This window comes from Falco punctatus (assembly GCF_963210335.1).
Source record: "Falco punctatus genome assembly, chromosome: 2".
NCBI classification, from domain to species: domain Eukaryota; kingdom Metazoa; phylum Chordata; class Aves; order Falconiformes; family Falconidae; genus Falco; species Falco punctatus.
This window is the reverse complement of record NC_137581.1, coordinates 11,992,144-12,015,692: the sequence shown is the minus strand read 5'-3', so window position 1 is coordinate 12,015,692 and position 23,549 is coordinate 11,992,144. Positions and strand designations below refer to the sequence as shown.

The following is a 23,549-nucleotide window of genomic DNA, read 5'->3' as shown; positions in this document are numbered from 1 at the left end:
CTTTCAACTTCTTATGGCAGGCGTTATTTTCTGAATTTCTTACCGTTGCTGTGCCGCTCTTTTTGAGTGATTCTGCTAAACTGACTCCTTTGGGGGTACTGCCTAGGGTTCCAGTCTTTTTCGAGACCAGTATGTATCTCAGGAGGGGGTAAAAGGGCTGCCAGTAACATAAGAAAAATTATCTCGCAAGCCAAATTCTACTTTCAGCGACAGAATTACGTTGATTAACATAGCATAAATGAGAATATAATCATATAATGATATAATGGGAATATAATAAGACCCCAGGTGAAGCAAGCATAGCCTTTCCGTATCCCTAACCGTAGTTTAGTGCTGCTAAATAGTAATAGTTCCAATAATTATGATTTGGGATTAAAAAAGCCCTACAGATTTAATTGATCCTTTTGTTAGCTTTTTGGGTTTTGTCCCTTGGAGTGCTGCTTTCTCTTTAGCTCTAGGAATTAGAAACTTAATTTGGCTTCTGCTGAGGCCTGGAATTACTACATAATTACTGTATTCAAAGAATCTGGAACTACAAGAAAAGCACTAAATATCACTAAGTTTATGATTAAATTTAGAGAATTGGTAACAATAGTTATTTTCCTAAAGAATATCAACCCGACAGCCATTATTTTGTTAAATAAGTCTGTTTATAATTGTTGGTAATATACAGAAACATTTTTAACTGAACTAAAAATAGCTTTCTCTCATACAGTTTCAGACAGCAATGATTTCTTTCTTGGTTGTTTTTTTTTATTTCATCAGAATTTTTACCAGCTTTCCCACTGGCTCTCAGGCTGCTGTGTTTCAAGTTGGAGTAGCAGATAGTTGAAAGATATATAAAATGCAGAAAATACAGAAATAAACATTCTTCATGTTTTATATTTTATGTGGATTCCCCTGCATACGTAGTTTCACATATTGGAAATATGTTTATAGCTTCTATAGGGTAGTCTTCCAGCTGTAGGAGATCTAAACCAATGAATGATGATTGAGATTGCTTTTTGTAGTATTTTCTATTTACTATTAATCTGTTTATGATTCAAAAGACTTGTTCCAAAGTCTATTAAAATAAGTGGCAGACTTCCACAGGCTTTGGATCCATCCTTAAATAACTTATAATATTGATGATGTATTTTCACTTGAAAGCATAAGGTTGGCATAGTATTTTTTGTTTCTCATATGGGCGAAGCTGATGCTTGAGAATTAGTTTGTCTAAGCCAGCTCAATTTTAACAGAAAAATTAAATTTGTGACTTACAGCTTCTCCAAGGCTGGTGCTTTTCTGTTGCTCAGCACTGGCCAAAACCTGTCTTAATTTATGATCTATCAATTCTCATTCCAATACTGAGATTTTACTGCGTTGATGTCAAAGCAGAATTTGGTCCAATATCCTAAAGTTTATTTATATGTGTTCTCAAAGATCAGTTTCCATTCAGTTATGAAAATCCATGCATGCATTTTTTTAGAAAACAGTGATAATTCGCTAAAAATTTGACAACAATTTTGCATTTTAAATACCTTCTAGGCTTTAAAGCAAAACCTTAGAAGATCAATAATTCTTATATAGAGAGACTATAAAAAACACTAATCTATGGAGCATTGTCCTCTGTTGCAGAGTATTTGCCACAGAGGCAATAATCACAACTTCACAAATGTTTGTTTTCAATATACAGAATACAAAAGCACATTTGAAGTCGGTGGAATTAGATGTCTGTAGGCTTTCTTGAAAATCCTGTTAAGTACCCTGGCTGCAATTTTGCACATCTAAAAACCCTGAAAACCTTGCAGCATGGCATCAAAAAAATATAAAAACTCTAGTGAGCTAAGAGGTGTCTACTGAGATGTACAGTAACATCTGCTAGTGCAAGGTGTCTAGTTCACAGATTGCTGGAAAAGCAAATTCTGCATCTGTGAAAAATAGTTCTGAGAACTGGGATGAGAAGTTAATACCCTAGAAATTTTAATGGAGCCAAAATTCCTCAATATTTAGCTGCAAATATACACTCCAGGGATCTAGAGGCTCCCGTTTCACAATATCCTCCTTGGCGGCCTGTAAAAGAGTCCAAGAGCTTTGGAGCTGGAGCTCCAACAAGCTTTCTTGATTGGGACAGGATGAAGCTCTTAGGAACATGCATGTAGAGGTAACTACTCAATTGCATACTCTTTCATTAATGAGTCAACAATTTTCTGAAGAAACAGTGAATTTAGCTGTCATGTTTAATCCTCTATAGTCACAGAACTCAAAAGCTGAGGAATATGAATTTTTTTCGGGTCTCTTGGTGGCTGCTGAGGAAGCAGGCAAGCTTGGCAACCAGGCAAGTAACCATCAAAAAGTAATGTGAATGAAAGACCCCAGTACAATAATTTGTTACAGAAAATTTCTGACTAGATCAGGTGACATTTACAGATTCTTGGTGTGAATAAAAGGCACAATCAAAACCAGTCAGCCTGTACTGATGTATAAAATTATTACGCACTAGAAATTCAGTTGCTCCAATCTGGTCATGAAAGAGAAGAAAGAGTACGCAGAAATGCATTTCTGGTCCACCTAATCTTCTGTCTAAGGTATTATACTTCTGTGATAATGAAGAAAACCATGTTAGGCTGCTCTCCAAGCACACAGTGTGGTAATTCTGAAAGCTGAAATGGAAGAATAGGAAAACCCAAGACTCTCCCGAGTAAATTTCTTCAAGTTGTTTGGTAATATTTCAAGCTACTTGAATTATTTCCATGGTGTTCAAAAAGTCTGTAATTGAAATTGTTAGCAGTTATATTTAAACACTTTGAAAAGACCTCATGTCAATAAGAGTTTCTTCATAATATATGATAGTGCAATCAACTAGCAGATGGAAGCTAGGGCAAGGAGCTTGCGAAAAAGATTAGGGCAAACAGAGGAATTAATAATTTAATACGAGCAAGCCACACTAATTCCTAACCTTAATGTTTAGAAAAGCCTTGAGGTTGATCTTTTTTATATGTTATTAAGTTTTTGCACATACTACAAAAAATGCCTCCCACACTTATTTAAGAGCTAGTTATCTTTGACGTCTATTTTTAACATGAGATGAATTGCCCTTCTTTGTCCATAGGACCACAAGAGATGTACATGTTTATATTAGATTGGTAAGGAAGGTTAGGTGAAATTCATCCTGTCTTCAAGAAAGAGCAACTTTAAAACAAGATTGCAGTTGTTTTTTATTCAACAAGTTATGAATATATTTCATTACTGGTTCCTGAACAAGTAGTAGATCTTTTTTCTCTAAGCTGTGTGAATATATAAATATATATACACACACAACCGACTGCTTTAAAATCATCTTTAAATTGAGTTGCAAACAGCAAATAATTAGATAGGTTCTTTCCGTGTTTGTACTCTAAAGCTATGCATTGTTCTTTATTTCTCCAATGTGGACAAATGTTTTAAATGAACCTTATGTCATATATAACAAGTTAAACCAGCAGATGTTAAGCATAGCTCCGGTTACCAAAGAAACATGCAGATGCTGGTGAATAACCAGTTTCTATGTGTGTTTCTCAAAAGAACTGTCCATCAGAGAGCTTTGATATTCTCAGGATATGATGTCTGAAGTTTATGACACTGCTACATTTCCATCTGTTCCTGAAACTGATGGTGGCATGTGTGTCTATCCATGTGCCATTTCGTAACAAGCTGAAGTTTAGAACTATAAATCATTCTGTTGCTGCAGCAGTGACAGGTGCAGGATAACAGATGCAGTCTCCAATATATTAAGAGAATGCCATGATTTATTTGCTTTAAGGCAGTCTGGGGTTAGCAATCTGCTTGAAACTAGATAACCATATGGTGCATGGCTGCTAGAGGAGAATATTTGCCTGTAATAATGTAGTGTATTAAAATGCAAGCTCCAATATTTAGCCTTGGAAAGTGTCTCTTGACACCTGTGTCAGCTCCTTGAGATGCCTGAAGACTACATTATGTGAGTTGAAGTGCAGAATGTCACTAAACTTGTGACACAAGCTTGGCAACTGGGTGCAAGTGTCCAATACAATGAAGTGTTTAAACATGCAGATTTTCCCACTGGCCTCTAACTTAGGCATGTACCTAACAACCTAACTGAGTGAAGATCTGCAGAAAGTAGTTTTCTGGTGAAATATTAATTGTTGTTGTACCTCTCAGTTGTTAGTAAAGATGATGAAGCTGAACATATGGGCAAAGGCAGGACAGCTCTGTGATTAAGAATATAGAAATAAAAATTACCAGAACTGAGGTGCACACAAAAACATCAGAGAGATTGATGAGTTCAGGGCAGGGAGAGAGACCTGTCTCCGCTACAGATTTCTCTCTAAAGAGACCTGAGAATACACAAAGCTATTGATCTAATAGCAGTACTTCCAACACAGATCTCAAATCAGGGAAAGCATGAAAATGCTGTGATGGTATTTAAGGATGGATAAAATTGTTATTTATATAACTACAGGCCCATTATCCTGATCTCAAAGGTATGAGAAGTTTAAGAATGTGCTCTCAGGGAACAGGCAGGGTTGGTGGTTTTGAGGGGAGCTGGATAGGGTGAGTGGGTGCCTCGGGCAAGACTGGTCAAGGCAATTAATGCCTATTAGTGCCCTCAGGGCCCTGACACTTATTTTGATGGAAAAGAAACCGGAGACAGTGAAAAAATGGAGAATGAAATAAATTGCAGCTTGGGTTTGCTGAATGTGAATCACATTTGAATAGCTTGATCCTTCTTTGCTAACTCATTTTCTAGACAAAAGAAATGCCATCGATGTCATCTGTCTGGCCTACCGTGCCATATGGGAAATTGGAGAAGATGCAAATTAGCAGAAGAAATTTCAGGTGGATAAGGAATTAGTTAGAAGAGAGACAATGGCAGGTGCTTTTGAAGGGGAATGTACTGTGGAGGAAAGTCAGGAGTATACACGTTCCTCAAGGAGTAGCCTGGTGACTGATTTCTTAAATATTTTCACATCGTTGTAGGATTAAATGTGGAAACATGCTGACAAAACTTGCTTATGACATTGTGTTATGGGAAGTGATTAATATAGAAGAGGTTCAGGCTATCACACAAGAAATACATGATCTTTAGATTCAAAGTACTGGGAATGGGGAAAAAATTCCACAGCGTGAAATGTCAGATCATGAATTTAAGGAATAGTAGAAAGAATTTCTGCAGTCACCCAAGAGGACGGCTCTTGAAAACAATTGAGAAGAAGGATTTCAGCAGACTACTTTTTTACAAAGATTATGAGCAACCAAAGAAATTCAACTATAAAACTGTACATATAATGCTAGGACACTATAGTTACAGTATGCTTAGTAGATAAGCAGATACCGGATAAAGGTGCCATTGTGCAGGGTAGTATCCTAACAGCTGGATGGACTGCTCTTCAAGGAATCTTGTCTCTCTCTCTCTTGGCTACAGCAGGACGTTAGATGTCTGAATTAGACTCCTGAATTAGGGTGAAATAAGTCACACTTCTAATAACCAGCTGGGAATCAGGAACTGTTCCATTTGCACTGACGGTATAAAAGAACAGCAGAACCTGACGGGGCACCTCTCCATGCATCTTCCAGCCGCTTCCCTCCTTTGCTGTCACCAGGTTCATAGATGTGGTGAAATGAAATAAGCTGACCTCACAATGGTCTAATTTTAGGACCTATTTGGTCATAAAGATTTAACTGTCAACAAACAAGCTGGATCTAACAAAAAAATACCTAAATCCCTTCCGTCTTTAAAGTACTTTGCAGACAACAGTAAGAACCTGGTATCGATGCTTTCTTTACCACAGATAAAGAAACTAAGGCACAGAGGTGGAATAACTTGCCAAAAGCCACGGAAAAGGGGGTCATGCAGAGCGGAATAGAGCCCAGCAGTTTTGCGTCTTAGTACACTGCCTTGTCTGCTGGTGCATGCTGCCTCCCACAGACGGGCAATAAAACACTTTGCAGAGATGACCGGTAGCACTCGTGGACATGGTAACTATCCAGTAGGTATTTTTCCAGGCTGTTAGAAGAAAGCAAGAGAGGCAGAGAGGACAGTTTTTTGAAAGAAGTAATGTTTGACTCGGAGAGAGAAAGATACAGCACTTTGTGGATGAAAGTTTTTAAATGCAAAAAGAACAGACAAGAAGCAGCAAGACCTTTTGGGCTCGTTAGGCATTAATTCAGAGGAAATCATTACAAACCTAAAAGTGGAAACCCTAGGCACCCTAGGCACCAGCAATAAATCACTGACGTGACCGATTACTCAGCTGTTTTACACAGCAACATCCACATGGATGTTTTACAGAAGGTGTCTCGATATGACTGATGATATAAAGAACCGAGGGACATCAGCTCTCAAGGGAATGGCCATTTTGAAGGAAAGACTAAAATCCCCAAAAATTTAAGGGGAAAGAGAAAAGGGAAAAGAAAATGTGAAAGGAAAAAAGGAAGGACAAAAGGAATATGAGAAAAGAAAAGGGGAAATGGAAAGAGAAAAGGGAATTTTCCATGGCAGCTAGCTGAGAGGTGAAGCAGTGGTGGCGGTAGTACTGGTGGTGGGTATTCCCAAACAGTCGTCTTCTCCAGTGCAGCTGGCGAACCCTCCCAGATATTCTTCCTACAGTAACTATAAGATTTCACACTGGTGTGCTCCACCTCTTTTATTAGTTACGCTAATCATACTGCTCAGAGCATGTTTTGATCGCACATGCGTTGCCCATGCTAATTGGCACCTCAGCTTTTTGCAAATGTATTACTGGGCAGTGCTTGCTGGCTACCTAAACCACTGTTATCTCCTATTGGCAGCTACTAGGCACTACATGTTCCCTAACAATGTTATACACTAAAAGCTACAAAACAAATGGTGAAGAAAAAGAGAAAGCCAAAAAGTATGGTTCACGCAGTGGTAGCAATTGCTTCTCGTAAGAAATTCAACACAACAGCCATGGCTGTGGTCCAGAACCGGGAGTGCAAAGCTGGGAGGGTGACAGCATTTTGGATAGTGATACAATACAAAACTCTGCCTCAGCACCCTCAAGGTATGAAGGTGCACAGATGCACAGAAAAGTGACAGGCAGACTGCAGTGTTGTGAGGGAAAAGCAGCAGAAGTGCAAAGGGAAAGTCCTTGGAATCACACAAGGTGTGGAGTCCTCTGATCAGGGCTTGCAGAAGAGCAATAAACTCCCTCTTGTCTCTCCAGGGAGGCAGGTGATTTCTGAAGTCAGGAAGAGACCTAGGGTGCTTTCCTTAATGCTGATACCTGAGCATCGAGAGGTGACTTCCCAACAACCTCCCTTCTCTCTGCCTGTCACACTTCCCATCCATCCTGGCTTTTGGAAAGCCATTCCTCCTTCTACATCCTCCCTAAGAGGCACTTCCATTTTGCTTCTTACCTCATGGTAAGATCTTTTCAGGTTAGTATGTGCTCAAAACTTCATGACTAAAGGAATTGTTTCATTTGAAGATGCCCTTGCCTTCTTCTGTGTCTTGTGATGGGAGTAAAACCAGGACTTGCATTCTGCAGTCGCTGTTGCTGTTTATGTCCTGACAGAGCTGTGAGAGCTGTGGGATTTGTGAGGTATCCATAGTTTGGAGAGAAGGATTTGGTAAAAATAAAAGAACCACGTCTTAGTCATATTTCCACTTTTATCGTGCACTGGTAGTAGCACAGCTGCAATTCTGCGCACGTATCCCAAGTGCACAGCTTCCAAGCAGGTCATCCAGAGGGTAGCAACAACTCACAAAGTCTCTGGCATATGATTACAAACTCTTTTTAAGATGTGCAAGTGGGCAGATAGAGAAGAACATTGTCCTTTTAATACTTCAGGAAACATAAAGAAGATCATGGTATGAATGACAAGCAGTTGGCTTTGCACGGGTGTCATCTGGTATTCATAGATTCACAGAGTTTAAGGCCAGAAAGAAGTCTTAAATCATTTTTATTGACTCACTGCCTGTTAGAGGTTAATACGTTTCACCCAGAGAAGTGAGCGATTTCTTCTTTCAGGCTACAATGAATGCCATTGAAATACCTTTGCCCACTATAGTTTCAGGTGCTGCTAAAGCTATTTTTCTTTCACCAAGTTTCTCAGAGATCCTTCTGTTTGTAATTCCTACAGGAAACTAAAAGCAATAGTGAAATATGTTTGACCTTTTGATCCTTTGGTCAGCTAGGCTTTTTTTCAGCTCTCGCAAATGTTCCATCTTCTCTTGTTAGGACATTTTTTTTAAATACAAATTTCTCCCACTGCACTAACACAGTGTTCATTAAATTTCCATTATTGTTTTTAATTAGACTACAGAAACGTGTTACTGGCTCTGACTTCACATGCCCACGGGATTCTACATAACATTTGAATCTCAGTGGCATCCCATTAGCCATTATCATTTTGGCTTGGCTTAATTGTGGTCAGCTTCAGGGACAGAATAGAAAAGTGGTCATCAAATATTCTTCTGTCTCCAGTCAAGCTGAGTAATGAGGGACTCCTTTGCTGTCCATTTATTTTACAGTTACTGCTGACCCCAAATGGCTCTTTCATTGCTGCATAGCAATGCACAAAGTGCCTGGCTTTGGAAAGAGTCCAGTTTCCCTGAAATAATGATGGGCAGCAGAGAATTAGCATTCACTGTCTTTTCTCTAAGTCATCTTCTTTTCTTTCAATGTCTCTGCTAATGACCGTCATCCTCTTGTGTTCTTGTGCCATGTGAACCTGGATTTTTTCTGTCTTGCAGTGTTCTCACAGTCATCACATTAGTAAGATTACCTGCTGTTATCGTAAAGACGTTTTTTAGGGTGCAACTTTGTCTCCTAGGAGAACATAAATTCCTATATACACCTAGATGCACCTTTGTTACACAAGATTTTGATATTACTTACTTAGGCCTGTGTACAGGAAAATGTATAAAACAAGCATGATTCAAGTTAGAGCGCTATGATCTGGATGGGATACAACTAAGTAGTAAAAACTGGTTGCATGATAGGGCTTGAAGGGCCGCGTTTAATGGGTCACACTCTACCCTTGGAGGCCATTAACAAGTGCAATGCTGCATGGGTCTGTCCTGGGACCTGTCCCATTTAGCATCTTCACCAGCAATCTGAAGGAGGTGACAGAGGGTGCCCTCTGGCCAAATGTACAGAGGCCACCAAACTGGGGGGAAATGGGAAAGGAAAACATTTTTAAAGAGAAATATGGTGCAGGAGAACATATCTGATGTTCTTCTGAAACTCAGAAATGCCCTCAATGAGAGGGACACAGGCAAAGGGAAAGTTACAATGAGAGAGGCGGGGTGTGTGTGTGTGTGAGTGTGTGTACAAGTGCATGTATGTGTGTGTGTGTCTGTATATGTATGTACACATATGAGCAAAACTTAGATGGATTCATCAGTCCTACTGTTGTACTTGGGAGCTACCTGGTGCACAAAGTTACTATGAAGCAACCAGCAATTTCAATGCCTGATATGCTTACTGAGATTCAAATCTCCAAAGTATTTCTTAGTACCTTAACAAAAAGGTACTTTCAAAACTGTGCAACTTACTGTATGCAAAGACCTACTGCATATTTTAGATCAATTAAGGAGTGAATGCTCTATCATTTAGTGATCTGAGATCTCTCTGATGTATGTTGCCCAGTCAGAAGTAACTGAATGTTATTAAAATTGCAAAACTAGCACTAAAAAATGAAACACAGCACAATCTTACATCAGACTTCTTGCCCACCTGCATTATTACATAGTTTTTAATGATCACATGCATTATCAAATACTTTTTCTTTGTCTGCAGCACCTCTTTCATCATAAGCTTTTTCTTGATTTAGTGAATGACTTCTATTCCTTATTGCTGTAAAAGTTTAAAAACCCTCTCTGAAGACAAAAATTATTAATTCCCTTTTGAGGTTTTCCATGTGGCTTTTTATACTGCTTCATTCATCCAGTCATTTTAGAATACCCAGGCATGTATTTACTGTCACAGAATTCTTTAGGATGGAAGGGAGTTATTCTGATTTTACAAAATGAGAATTGAGGAACAGAGATGAAACAAGGGACCTTCACCTGTGAAACAAGGGACCCAGGTGGGACTTTCTGAACGCCCACCTAGAAGTCACTGCTGCATCACTGCGACCCTCCAGAGTCACTACCAGCATCGGCTTCCCAGTTGCTGCTTTAACACCTGACATTTTAAACCTCTTTTTCAGGATGAAAGCAAATCCGAACTTTACTGAGGATGTCCAGGCTACATGGCTGGCACTGCAGGGGAGCACTAGGGCAGAGGCAAGGGTAGACTGAAGCAGTGCAGGGCAGTGGCGGGCTTCCTTCATCCTGAGCCCACCATTTCTCTTGGCTGCCCCCTTCCTTGGCACCTTCCTTACTAACAGTGGCCACCTCTCTTCTCCACACCTCCCTGCCTCTCACTATTCCTCTAAGAGTAGCGTCCTTCTGTGGCATGAATGCTTATGGCTGCATGACATTCCCCTCTGTTTTTCTCCAGCCTGGTTTTTCTTCCTCATTTCCCCTGCCTTCATGCAGTAGCATGCATTGAGTTGAAGAGCTGTGCCCAAGTACTTCAGCAGTGTGTTTTGTGTCTCATTGGGCACATTTCCAAGTGTTTTGTAGCTGCAACTGGGGTCACAAATTTAAGTGAGCTCAGTAGCTCTCAATATGATACTTCAGGCCTTGATTAATATTTAATTAACACAGTCCTTAAGCAATGAGTCATTGCATAATGTTTCTTTTGCAACATTACCCTGCTTTTTGGTGTGTAATTCATGTAATCTTTTGTGAACTGTGCTACCCCCTTTACCACCATAGACAAAAATCTCCCAATTACAGTATTGCACCAATCCAGTAACAAAATCAGCAGCTGTTGACAGAGAAAATAATATTTTGACAACGTTGAATATTTGCAGGTTTTAGTGCAGCTGGGAATCAGAAGAAGGTACCAACTGTACTTTTGTACTTCTACAGACTTCTAGCAAGTGATCCATGAACCAAGGCTTGAGAACATCTTTGACTTTTATACCTATACTTATTGTAGCATTACCATTTTTTTCTTTGGGAAGACACTACGCTTCTGAAAGCAGCAAAAAAAAATTTACGCTTCTGAGTAATAATTAATGAAAAAGCTGTTACAGGTGTTACAAAACCAGGACTTTTTCTTCCTTAGCCCGGCTTTTCTTGCAGTGCTCCATGCACTGGCTCTTTGACTCCACTGACAGTGATTTCCACATGGTGCTTATGTAGTACAAAGCAGGGTTTCAAGTACTTTTTCAAGGCTACATATTCAATGAGATCAACAGCCTCACTTGATGTCTCTTTTAATTTTTTTATACATATACAAACAGAGATGAACACTCAAGTCATCATGATGCTTAAGAATCCAACTAAAGGACTGAGGCTTCAAAAAAAGTTTAATCAGTTTAATTTTCTCCCTGCTCATTTTAGAAGAGAAAGCAGAATAATGCTGCTAGCCCATTCTGTAAAGGATGTGATGAAATCAGCACTGAGTGGGCAGAGCTGGATCTGAGGAGCAGCTTCATCCCCATGCTGTGCTAAATGTTTAGGCAGAGTGTAGTGAAATATAAAGTATTGGTGTTTGATGGGCTTAAAGCTATTAAAGTCTAAATGGAGTTATGTCGGTTTTTCCCCTTTCCACTTCACTTCTCTGCTTTAAGATCTTAGCAAGTTGCCTACTGCTTATTTATTGACACTGGTGTTTTCAACAGATTTGAATCACTATATAAGACAAGAAGAAATAAAGTAGACTAGTATGGTACAATAAACAGTTTCATAGGACAAGCTAACATAAGCTTACCAATATGGAAATAAAACAGATAATATCTGGGTTGTTAAAGCCTTTCAGAAGGGCAGCTGCTCACTGTTCGGTAGAAACTTAGAAGAGCACTGTAGACATCAAATGTGACATTTTTAATAGGGCTTGTACCATTGAAACACAGCTGTGCTCAACAGGCAGAGCGGTCAAGCTGGGTTCTTTCATTCTGTTTCTTCACGTTATTTGAACTAACATGCTTCAGAACAGATGAGTGGGTCAGATCAAGGGTCTGTCTAGCTCAGTATCCTTCCTCAGAAAATTTCCAGAAGTACATCTGCAGGGAGCAGAGAAAGCACACGCCAATTGTTTGTCAAAATACTATTCTAGCCTTCAACAGTTTGCAGCTTGGGGACTTCCTGAGCCAGCGGTAACGTCTATGTTTTTAGACATCATCTAAAGTTTCTTTCCCATAAATTTATCCCTCTAGCCCATGTAAACTTTTTAGTTTCTATAATACTCTGTACAAAGGAATTCTACAGTGAAAGTGTTTTCATTCATTAAATGCTACCTATGTGTGATATTTCTTAGCTTCTGTACTGGGAGAAGCAGATAACAACTGAATCCTGTTCACTATCTCCATTTTACTCATCATTTTGCTGATACCGCTATCAACCACCTTTTTTCGCAGGATGAAAAGTAAGACGAGGCAGATCCAGTAGGTAGATATGGACCGTTTTTTTTTCTGAGAATTAGTAACTTTGCTAAAATGGGACATTTCAGTTAAGCAAACTGTGAGGTCATGTTGAATCTGATAAATAGTTAAAGCTGCAAAAGAGGAGGACAAGTTGTGGAAATGTCAAAACATTTCATTTTGACATTTTCAAAATGAAATACCCTGTATTGCTGAAGTGTTTGTTTTGACATTCTCTACCTGAAACCTACAAAGTTCTGAACTCTTAAATGGCATCTGAAAAAGACCTCTTTTCTAAACAAGAAAGCAGAGTGCAAGGCCTACAAAAAGCCCAAGTGATCAAAAAGACAACCAAATTAAACATTTAATTTAAGACTGAATAAGAGATTTCCACTTAAACCAAACTCTTCATCCCAGTTTGCTTTGTAGAAACATTTGAATAGAAATATTGTATTTTGATTCAGACCAAATTACTACTGTGATTTTTCAGTATGGCTGTGGAACAGAGACATCTATCGTGTTCCCAGCCCTATTTACAGGGCTCTGAGTGGCCTTCTCTTTTTCCCAATATTTTTGGTCCTTATTTTCAATTACCATTCTTTTACTTGGTCATGCATGATTTGTGCAATGCAAGGAAGCACAAGCTGTTTTGATACTACTAATGCTGAAAGATCTGGTAAGCCTTTGGCTTGTTGAACCTTTCAAACCAAAGGTTAGCAAGAAATATAGCTGCTCCATATAAATACATCAGGACAGACATGCCAAGGAAAGGAGAAAATACTTAGTGAATAAACTGAAAGACAAAATTGACAAAAAATCCCATACCACCTCATGTGAAAGAATTTAGGTAAGAAATCACAAAATTTTTAACTGTCGGAGAAGCAAATTTATGGACAGTAAAGGGAATAAATAGAAAAGAGTATTTTTAGGATGGAACTGGATCAGTTTATGAAAGACTTACAAGATACATTAGCCTGGGATAAAAAGCAGAAATCTGTCACTGTTTTGTGCCTTACACACATTTTATGGAAGTGTGAGGGTCCAGTTCTCCCATTTGCTACAAATGCAGCATTAAACGTGTCAACAGATCACAGCACTACTGCCACACATCATACCAACTGGCATGGATGAATATTTTGCTAAAATATATCCGTATACTGGACTGAATCCTTGATGACTGAATCCTGGGTAAACATAAACCAGAAAAGCCAGTATATAGTAGTTTCATTCCTAAAAAGGTTGAGCTTTGCAGTGTCAATTATATATACTAAACTGAAAACAAACTGCCTCTCAGTGGGAAATGTTAATCCTAAACTTTTGGAATTGTAGTTTGGTCTGCAGATGTGGTTTCCATAAATTGGCTTGGGGAAAAAAACCCTAGAAAATGCCTTTGCCTCCCGGGAGAAACCTGCTGTCAGAGAGATGGGCTGTCCTCCAGATTTACCGTTGTGAGAGAGAACATCTGAACTGATCTAACGTTTTAGGGTGCTTGGATGGTCACAGGTGGTGTTAGTGTGATTTGTGCTGGAGAGCTGCTCCGCCTTGAGCCTGGTGTCAAAAGGGAAATGGGATCTCTCCTGCACGAGGAGTGAATAATCTGCTGTTTGCTGCTCTCCTTGCACTCATTGGATCATGTCTAGAAAAGATTCCTACACCATTTTCAGTCTTTGAAAATGAAATCCCATCCTCAGCAGTGGCTAAACGCAATACATACCAGCACCAAAAGTCTACAAGGCAGAAATTATTTTACTGGTTTGTTCTTTGGCATATTTTCGTATTCACATCTGTGAAGAGAATGTAACTAACACAGGAGCCAGCCAGCCAAGTCTCCATGGGCTGTGGATGGTACAGAGAAGTCATCCTCTGCACCAAAAAGTTGAAGTACTAGAAACGTGTTCCCAGAGGAAGAGGAAGCAAAGGGGAGCACGTCATTCTGCTGGTCCCAGTGCTTGTGCACCCTTTGCTGCACTCAGCTTCAACAGCGGTGATGGGAAGGCATCACTGGAACCAGCCTGTACTTGTGCTGTTTGCTCAGGTTGGTGGGAAATGTGAATTTAATTCCTCCCAGACTGAGACCTGCCCATCACTGTGGTCTGACCCCTGGGCTGTGGCCGACCCTGGTCCCTGTCCCTTTCCCTGCACTGCTTTTCTGGCTTGGCACTGTGGGACATCACCATGTCGGGACGGGCACTACGCTGGTCCTCACTGTCACCCTCAGCTCCCATCTCTCCTACCTTTGTCCCACCACTGCCTGACAAGCTGGAGGGACATCTCAATCCATACATGGTTTTAAATATACGTGTATAAGAAGTGACCCTGCTGACTCAAACACTTCGCCGAGGATGAGTGATGCTCGTTTCTCAGAACAGACGCGCACACCTCCTCACCGGTTGCCCTCAGGCACAGCTCTCAGTGCAACATCGTGGAGGAGACAGCTTTGCCGTCAGCGACTGAGGCTGTGGCGGGACGTCCATACTCGTGGCCTCTGGGCGACACCTGAGGCATAAATACACCGGCACCCCGGCTCCGTCAGACGGGTCCTTCGTGTTTGTGCCGGTTCCCACTTGATGGCAGCAGAGCCCGCAGCAACGGGGCTCTGTGACTGGGACGGCGGGCCCGGAGCGCCCACCGCGGGCAGGGGCTCTGGGGGAGCCGAGTCGATGTATTTTGGATTGGGGCTGTAATGGTGGTGGCACTGGCTCCGACGAGACCTTGGAGTCTCCTCCTTCCCGTAGCCAAACCGAGAGACACACATACGCTGTCTGCTGGAGATGAAATCTCCACCACTGAAACGATGTATGAGACCAGATTTACTCTCGTTGCAGGCCGTGCTCTTAAAACAATGCAGTCGCTTGGGAAAATATTTCAGATTTCAGGTTTGGTTTGTCTGCCTTCACTACAAATGGTTTGTTCTGAATTTCTGTGTGCTGTGCAAATAGAAAGCAGCCCGAAGTTTATCATTTCTGAGGCTGAGCCAAGTTTTTGGCATCAACGTCACAGTTGTTTTCAGGCAAGTGTCCACAGAAGAAACTGAATGAGAAGAATTTCAGAGAATAAACAGAGAAGCACAGAAAGGACATATAGTTACAGAAAGAATATTTTCTGCAAGGTAATCAGCTGCTCTGCAGGCAAGTCAGTGGTTTAATTACATTTATATTTGCAGATGTTTCCTAAGAGCCCAGTCAGCCTTTGGGGGAAAACATTGTTTGGTGTAAACTAGAGGAGCCTGAACTTTTCTCAGCTCTGTCTCCAGCTCAGGACCCACATGTCACCTGCTGGCTGCATCATTTACTGTGGTGTTGGTTAAACTCTTTTGGCATATTGCAAGGTCTGGAACGGAGGCTGCTCTTCTCATTCTTGTCTTTGTTCCAAGGTTATGTTGACAGAAATACTATATGTATTTTTCAAATAACATCAGACACAAGTATAAAAATGACACTTAAACATTATTCTCACCTTCTTGGAAATGTTTGCATTGCTGTTTAACTGCTCTCCTTTTTCCTGCCAGGATAACTAATATTTTTTAAGAAGACTGGCTTATTCCTCATTGTAAAGATATGTGCTCTGTAAACTGAAGGAAAAAGCCAAAGCGCCAGCTGCATCGGATGCTTCTGTTTCATGGGTTCTGGTGGAATCACAGCTGGCACGTTCAGTCTGATGCTTGGAAATCAGGGCAGAAAAATTGTGATGGAGAAAATCAGAAGTTCCTAGAAAGCCCGTCTGCCACTTCCCCTGACAAGTCAATTTTTGAAAATGTTTGCTCTTTGTGAAGCTAGATACAATATGCCACTTCTCCATCTTGTGTCCCGCCAAAAGCACATAAACCCTAGAAAAAGAAAGCCATAATAAAGAGGACTTTCTTACAAAAATTCAAGAGGTAAACAGATGGGCATATAATCCCTTGTCCAGTTTTACCTCTATTTATTACAGGTCTTTGGACTGGAAATCTGGTGTTTCATGGGCTGTAGGGGCCACAGAGTTAGCAGGAATAGCAGTGATATTCAAGACTGTGAGTTATTTACTTTCAGGTGCTTCATCTGTTTCTCATGAGAAAGTCTCAGGGAAATGAAGTAAGACCCTGTAGAGTGTACATCTCACTCCAGCTTCTCCTTTTGTTTGGGTTTCTTCCTGCATCAAGTTCTCCACAGGACTAACTTCACGGAGACTTCAAGAGCTTATGGGATGTAGGGTGGGATAATGGTAAAGGGAGCTGCCAGAGGCACTGGACTGAGGCACAGAGAACGATGCTCACTTTCTTTCTCAAAAAAAAAATATTTTTTTTTTTAAATTACTGCTTCCAAAGATATTTCCCTACTTTTTTTTTTTCCTAAAATTTACTGGCTGAAGCATATATTTGTGGTTTAGTAACTTCTGTGCTCTACAGCTATCTGTTGCACTAGTCAGTGTTAACTCTGAATGGGTTATTCATTGCTTTGAGACAGGGTTATAAATAGTGATGTCTGTGTGAAAAAAATCTATCATCTACACTGATGCACATTGTTTTTTGGCCTAAAATTATTCTATGATTACAGTGCATGACACATTTTTAAAATCCTGTGAATTGTGATTTATCTTCCTCTTTGGGGAATGTGGGAAATACATTACAAGCCTCTGACACAACTCACAGCCAGGAATGTCAAAGTTTTAAACTCGCCTAGGCCTTTAGATTCTGTTCATGGAGGCTTTATTAAAGGGTTAATACATTATTAATCATTACAAATATATTACAGTTGCAAATCAAGCACAGGCTCATCAAAAGTGTTTATAACCTGTGGTCACCAGACAAGCTGTTCACCTACTGGAGTCACAACAAAAAAAAATCCATATTGGCTGAAATAACCATTTATTAGGACATATATTACACACTAGGACATCTATTACACATTTACAGCCCTCCTTTGCAGGCAGCTTTGACTGAGATTTAGTTTTTGAAGTCTGAACTTTCTTGGAAACAATTTCTGTGAAACTTTTTGTAAGGCAATACTCAGTGTCAGTACTAGATCCCAGAACGTGGTGGTCATCAAGCAGTTGTGTTGGTTGTACAGCAACTGAGTTTTCTAGCAAACACACAGTAATATTGCCAGTGAGACAAGATCAAATCTGAAGGAAAGTTGGTGGCATGTTCCAAAGTGTAACAACTGGAAAAGGACTTTTTTTCTCCTTTGCTCTCCTATTACCAGATTGGTTTGTTATGTATAAATTATTATCTAATGCTGCTGAATATACAAAAGTCTCGCGCTCACCTGAATATTTATTGCTTCTTGGTGAATATCAATCTACTGTTGTATGTTTAATTATGCATTAAGACATTAGTGTTTTCATTGATTGTTATTCAAATCAAAAGAATGTTACACTAAAATTTTCCTTTGTCTTTTAGTATAGTCTGCTTTAAGCATAATTATTACTCCTTAAGTTACATTGTAATCTTTAATATAATTAGACCCTTCCATATCTTCATTTAAGCATCTATTTGATCTTTGATATTATTTATAGGGTAACAGCCACTAGCAGGGACAGATTTCAATTACTCTATACTCAAAAAGGTATGAAGTTGTGTGAATTGGGAAGTGACCTGCAAAGGTATTTAGGTTAGATGCTACATTTCTAATAGGTAAAGAAATTCAATATTGAAAACCAAACAAACAGCTTTTTTCCACATTACATGCTCAGGTCTTTTGAACCCCATATGGTTCTGTACGTTCTTGATATTTGTGAAAATATATCAAGAAGTTTGGAGAGTTTTTTTTTAAATACAGCAGAGAAACAAAGAAGTTCAGGAACTGGGCAAGGCTTTCCTGGATCAGTTGCTCCAGGTTCTCATGGTACAGGAAGCGATCATACATCACCCTTTTTATTACCAGCAGTAATGGTTTTCCTTCCCTTCCCTTATTAGTCCTCTGAAGCTTCTTCCAACCTCAGTCAGAGTTCAAAACCATTCTTCCAATCTGAAGACTAAAACTTATTCATAACCAGTTATAGCTACATGTTGTTTCTTTACCTGAAGTATTTCTTCTGCTCACTGTTGATCTTCTAAGCCAGCTGTGTCTCAAGTCTTGTTTTATAAAAAAGAAGCTAAGCATTCCCAGCTCTGAGCTTTCCTGCCAAAACAGGTTTTCTCTTCCTCTGACTGAAATAATCACCCTTCAAAGCACCTGTTTCAGCTGAATTTATCCTCCTTGGCCTGGGGCGGGGGGGGGGGGGGAAGCTGCACACAGGGTTTTAGATCAGAGCTCACTGTGATTTCTGCAGTGTCATTAACACCTTTCTTTCCTCGCTGCCCGCTTCACCAATGCTAAAGCTGAACAACACTGGGAGAGCAAAACCTGACAAGCTGAGTTTGCCTGTGACAAGGCAAAGGCAAGGACTCTTGACAGGAGCTTTTTCATCAATCCACATTACATGGACGTGGGTTCCTCCACTGCAGACAGGACTAATTCTGCTCACAGAGACCCCTTCCTAATGATAAGTCATCTTTTGGAGATAGATTTTTCCACCTTGTTTTCTGAAGCAAATAATGCCGGGCACCACAGTGTGGACACTCAGGTACTAAGAGGCAGTTTGTTTTGAGAGCCGCGATGGGGACTGGTCCATCTGCATTTTGCTTTCTCTCTGACTCTGGTTTGGCTGGTGTCCCAGTAATTCTTCACGGAATCACACAGCCTTATCCATGGAGAAGCATAAAGCTGAATGGGAGTGGGGAATGATAGCACTTCAGCACAACTTCCCAGCTTTTTCTCATCTCCCTGTGCCACATGCAGAAATAAAGACCCTCAAGTTACTTGTTGGTGAGTAAGCAGAGCTACTCTTATAACACATTGCAACCATCCTCACAAACCATGATAAATCCTGATGCTTACTGCTCCACACACTACATAACATCTGTACAAAATAGAATAAAGATTCTTAATCTACCTCTAGTGTTTTGTGCAGTTTAGTCACTTAATTAGGGTTTGAAAGAACTTCTCTTGGGGAGTTAGAAGTACTGAATAGTGTACGGAAAGGTGCAATCCTAAAATATCAGTCAGATGCAGGCTCTGAGCTTGGCTGCTAGAACAGCTCTAGAATAAAATGCCAATAGACTTTCTACCTCCTCGGTTTCTCTGTGTGACCTGTAAATGGGTGGTAAAGACAGCAACAGAGACACCACTGCCTAATGCACAGCAAAAGCCAGACTCTACCCCTGCTATCTCAGGGAGCGACCACTACAACAGAGCATGGCAAACTGAGAGTTATTCTGAACAATGGCAAGTGCTAGTTCTTATCCCAGGGCTTTGTTAGGTTGTTTTCTCAGAGACAGGCAGGATCTAGGGCCCACTGTCTTACAAAATTACATCTTTCAAACCTTTCAAAACATTACACATGGCAGTCAGGCCCTATATTTTTAAGTCTTTCTTTGCCAAGTATGTAATTTTCTTGTCAGATCAGAGTCTTCTTCATATACATACACAGAGAGAGAGAAATCTGCTGTAGATTCTTTCTGAAAAAAAAAAAAAAAAAGCTTTTATTTTCTTTTTGGGAATAGCCTAAATAGCCTAAACACTTTAATTTATCACTCAGTTATTGCTGTGTGGGAGGTATTAATTATCTACCAATTCCAGCTTACAGGGGTGAAAAGTTTTTGAAGTTGCTTTATAGCGACAGAGACATGAGAAACACCTAAGTTACAGCTAGGAAGTTTTGGAGACTACATATCTTTTATTCAGCTATTACAGGGCTTTTATGTCTAACACTTTGAATCATTTCTGGGTAGATTAAATAGCAAAGCTCCGATTAAACAAAATAGAGACAATCCTCTGCTCGTGCAAAGTCCTGTACAGAGTAACAGGAGCAAGAGAAATTACAGGAATTATTCTGGTTGGAGAAAAATACTGCAAAGAATGTCTATCAGCCTAATTTCTTATGGAAATGAATTTCTCGGCTGGATTCCTCCAGTTGAGGATTGTTTATCTTTCCTCATTCACACTTCTATTGATCTTTAAAATGAAACAAACTCTTTTTCTTTCAACTTTTAAAACAAAATATGTTAGAAGTTTTTGCAGTTTGGATACTATTTTCTCTCTCCTCTTCTCCACTTCTGGTATTAGATGTAATAGAAAGAAAAATCTTAACAGTTTTCAGTTTTATTTTTTGCACTTTTTAAATTGAAAAAAAATAAAGCAGCTTGGCAAGAGGGAACTGAAACTCAGAAAGTACAGAGAAGATAAAGTTACAGAAAGGAAAAAGATAAAAAGCAGAAAAAAATATGAAAAAATCCTGGTCAGCTTTATTCCACTGAATCTTTTGACCAACAAACCAAAAATACTCTTTCCCCACCTTTCCATGAGCTAAAAAGTTGGAGAAGAGAGGTGGGGGGGGAGGAAATAAAAATGCCGATCAATTCAACAAATATATGTTTGGAAACCAAACATCAAATAAAAATAATGTATTTCCAAGAATATCTAGGTCTCACTTATGTCATTGTAAGTCAGAAGTTGTTTAACTGAGATAATTTACACTGGCATAAAGTTTTTGTAGCACAGTTAAATTTGGCTTCCTTCATAGGTATTTGTCCTATCCTCATTGTCTGGATTTTCAGCTAGGAATTAAATTTTAGTAGTCTGCTCAATGTAAAAATTGAAAGTCTCAGTGTGCATCTATCAATCTCCTTTCCACCCGCTCCAGGTTCTAGAATTTTTTTCTTGCAGGAGTGATATAAGGTGTCTCCAATCAATGTGCAACAAACACAGCTGAGAAGGAATCTTTGTCCTAGCTTTAGTTAGAGAGCAAGAATCCCTCTGCTGGTGTCTGCCACTTTCAAAGCTGGAATATCCTCTGGACCGCCAGCTGCAATGGTGGAGAGCAAGACAGCCATAGAATAAGATCGTTTACTACTAGAATAAAAGACCTACATATGTCTAAAGATGCTCTGATAAAATTGTTCTCAGGTAATTCCAATCACCTATATTTTTAGACCATTATTAGCTTTTAAGTCTTAATTGGTGCTGGATGTGTCCATCATGTTACCTGTTATATCATCTAGCTGACGATTTAAAAGCAATATAATGGGGCACAAAAGCCTAAAATTAAAGACTACTTAATGGTACTTAATGTATTGATCTAAAAATAAGAAACCACAAGGAAGAAATAATACTAGCTGGGCTAGCTCATAAAGGAGCTGTACCATTGACCAAAGATGTGTCTAAAAAATTGCTGTACTTTTACAAATGGACCAAAGCAGCAGCTGGTGTAAATTAGTACAGGTCCAGTTACCTCAGTAGAATGAATGTAGCATTGGCACAGAATCTGACACTCTAAATTTCACTGAAAGCAAGATGAGAGGTGATTGCTACCTAGCTTTCTGCTGAAACTTAGTCATAAATGACAGATTAAATCAGTAAAAATAAAGGATGCTAATTATAAAAATGTGCTATTTATATTACGTAGCTCTACTTCTGGGCTTACAGCTGGGTAAGGCTGTTGCTCTCCAAACATAACTAAAACAATTCTCATTGCTCTAGAGAGCTTCGCCACCTAAACAAGGACTAAGTTTGAAAATAAAAGTAGTTAAACTGTACAAAACTCCAAAACTGAAGATGCAACCTTAACTTAGCAGTTTTATCATGCTTTATGATTCAACTATACATCTTCCTCCTGCAGGTTTTTGTCAAATTTTGGTACTAACAAGAGTACACTTCAAATGTGTCCCCAGGCTGTGAAGAGGGCTGCAGACCTGAGGCCCCTGTCTCACTGCCATCCAGACTGCACGGTGAGGTCACGTTTACACAATTAAATGAGTGTGATCCTTGGCCCCTGGGCCAATCCATATAGCTGAAGGCAAGATGCCAATCTGCATCCACACTGCCTTGCCCTTGGGTCTCCCCTGGATGCCGTTTGGTGCCCCTGCAGCCCCGCAATAAGGTTACTCTTCCACATATTCACATTTTGGGGTGTCTGTAATATGAGCTGATTCTGAGCCTTCTGGTGTGTTGTCTTCGTAGCGTGAAACTGCAGGTACATGTTGCCGGGCCTAACACGGCATGAGGGCACTTGGGAGGTGTTTGGTCTTTCTGCAAAGGCCCTGGAGGAACAAGGCAAAAAATGGTGTAGTCTCTCACCCATACTGTATTTTGGGAGCCGTCCTGGGAGTGAGCTTTTCCCCAGGTCATACTTGGGTATTGCCTTGTAAAGAGCTAGCTGAGATTTTTCCAAATGTTTTTGGCAGACCAGAATTAGCTTCATAATCAGAACCACATCATGGAAAACTGCAAGCTCCAGGAAAGTAATGAAAATCAGGTTTCAAAAAAATCTCGGCACTTGAAATGCACCCAAAAATATCTGACCATGTACTTGGGGCCTCAATGGAAGCTAAGGTATTTTGAAAGTCTGGTCTTGTGTAAGATGACATACAAGTACAAAGTGTTGAAAACACTAGTTGGGTGTGTGTACCCAGTGTGGCCACTCTGACACCCAAATACATGTTTCATGGGAATTCCAAAGCTCCATTCCTCAAATCACATCAGTATCTATCTGCTTCCTCTACCTTTTGTTATTCCAGACACTGGTTACTGAAACCCAGGAAATGGTTATTGATCCTGTGAGATTCAGGTCCCACTATAGTCTAATGAAAACTGATTTTAAAATTGCCATTAAGATTGAAATTGGCATTTTGAACTGTGATGGTTCCAGCCTTAAAATGAAGTTTCTTCAACAGTTTTGTTAGGACAATAAATGAGGGAGAGACAACTATTATAATTAAAAAGACACAGTCACTGTATATCAGATGAGTCTCATTATTATCAATCTTAGTTCTAACTTCACATTTTCATCTGGAAATATTGCAGCTTTTTTTGTTGTATTTGTCTTCTACTGATTACCTAGTCCAGTAATTTTGTCTGATCCAGGCAAATTCACACAGAAAAATATTACTTCATCTACTTCCTTTCCTAATGCCAATTCCACAGTTAATCAGATGGGCAATTCCTTTCCCCACAAATGTGCAAGATAACCCTGATTCAGAACTAGTATCAGGAGATTTTTAACAGAAAAGAAAACATAAAACCCGGACTGTTTGCCAGGGTAATTAGGAAAATTTGAAGGCTAACAATTTTAAAGAAAAAAGATTTAAAGAA

The 23,549-nt window shown here is 39.8% G+C and overlaps 1 long non-coding RNA gene across 1 annotated transcript; it reads right to left on the bottom strand.

Moving 5' to 3' along the window:
• Positions 1 to 743: 743 nt before the first annotated feature.
• On the bottom strand, positions 744 to 22,474 carry LOC308058972. Its single transcript, XR_013926077.1, has 2 exons — positions 22,360 to 22,474; positions 744 to 19,918 (listed from the first exon to the last, which is right to left on the bottom strand). It is a non-coding gene; the product is annotated as an uncharacterized lncRNA (long non-coding RNA).
• Between the last annotated feature and the right edge of the window lie 1,075 nt (positions 22,475 to 23,549).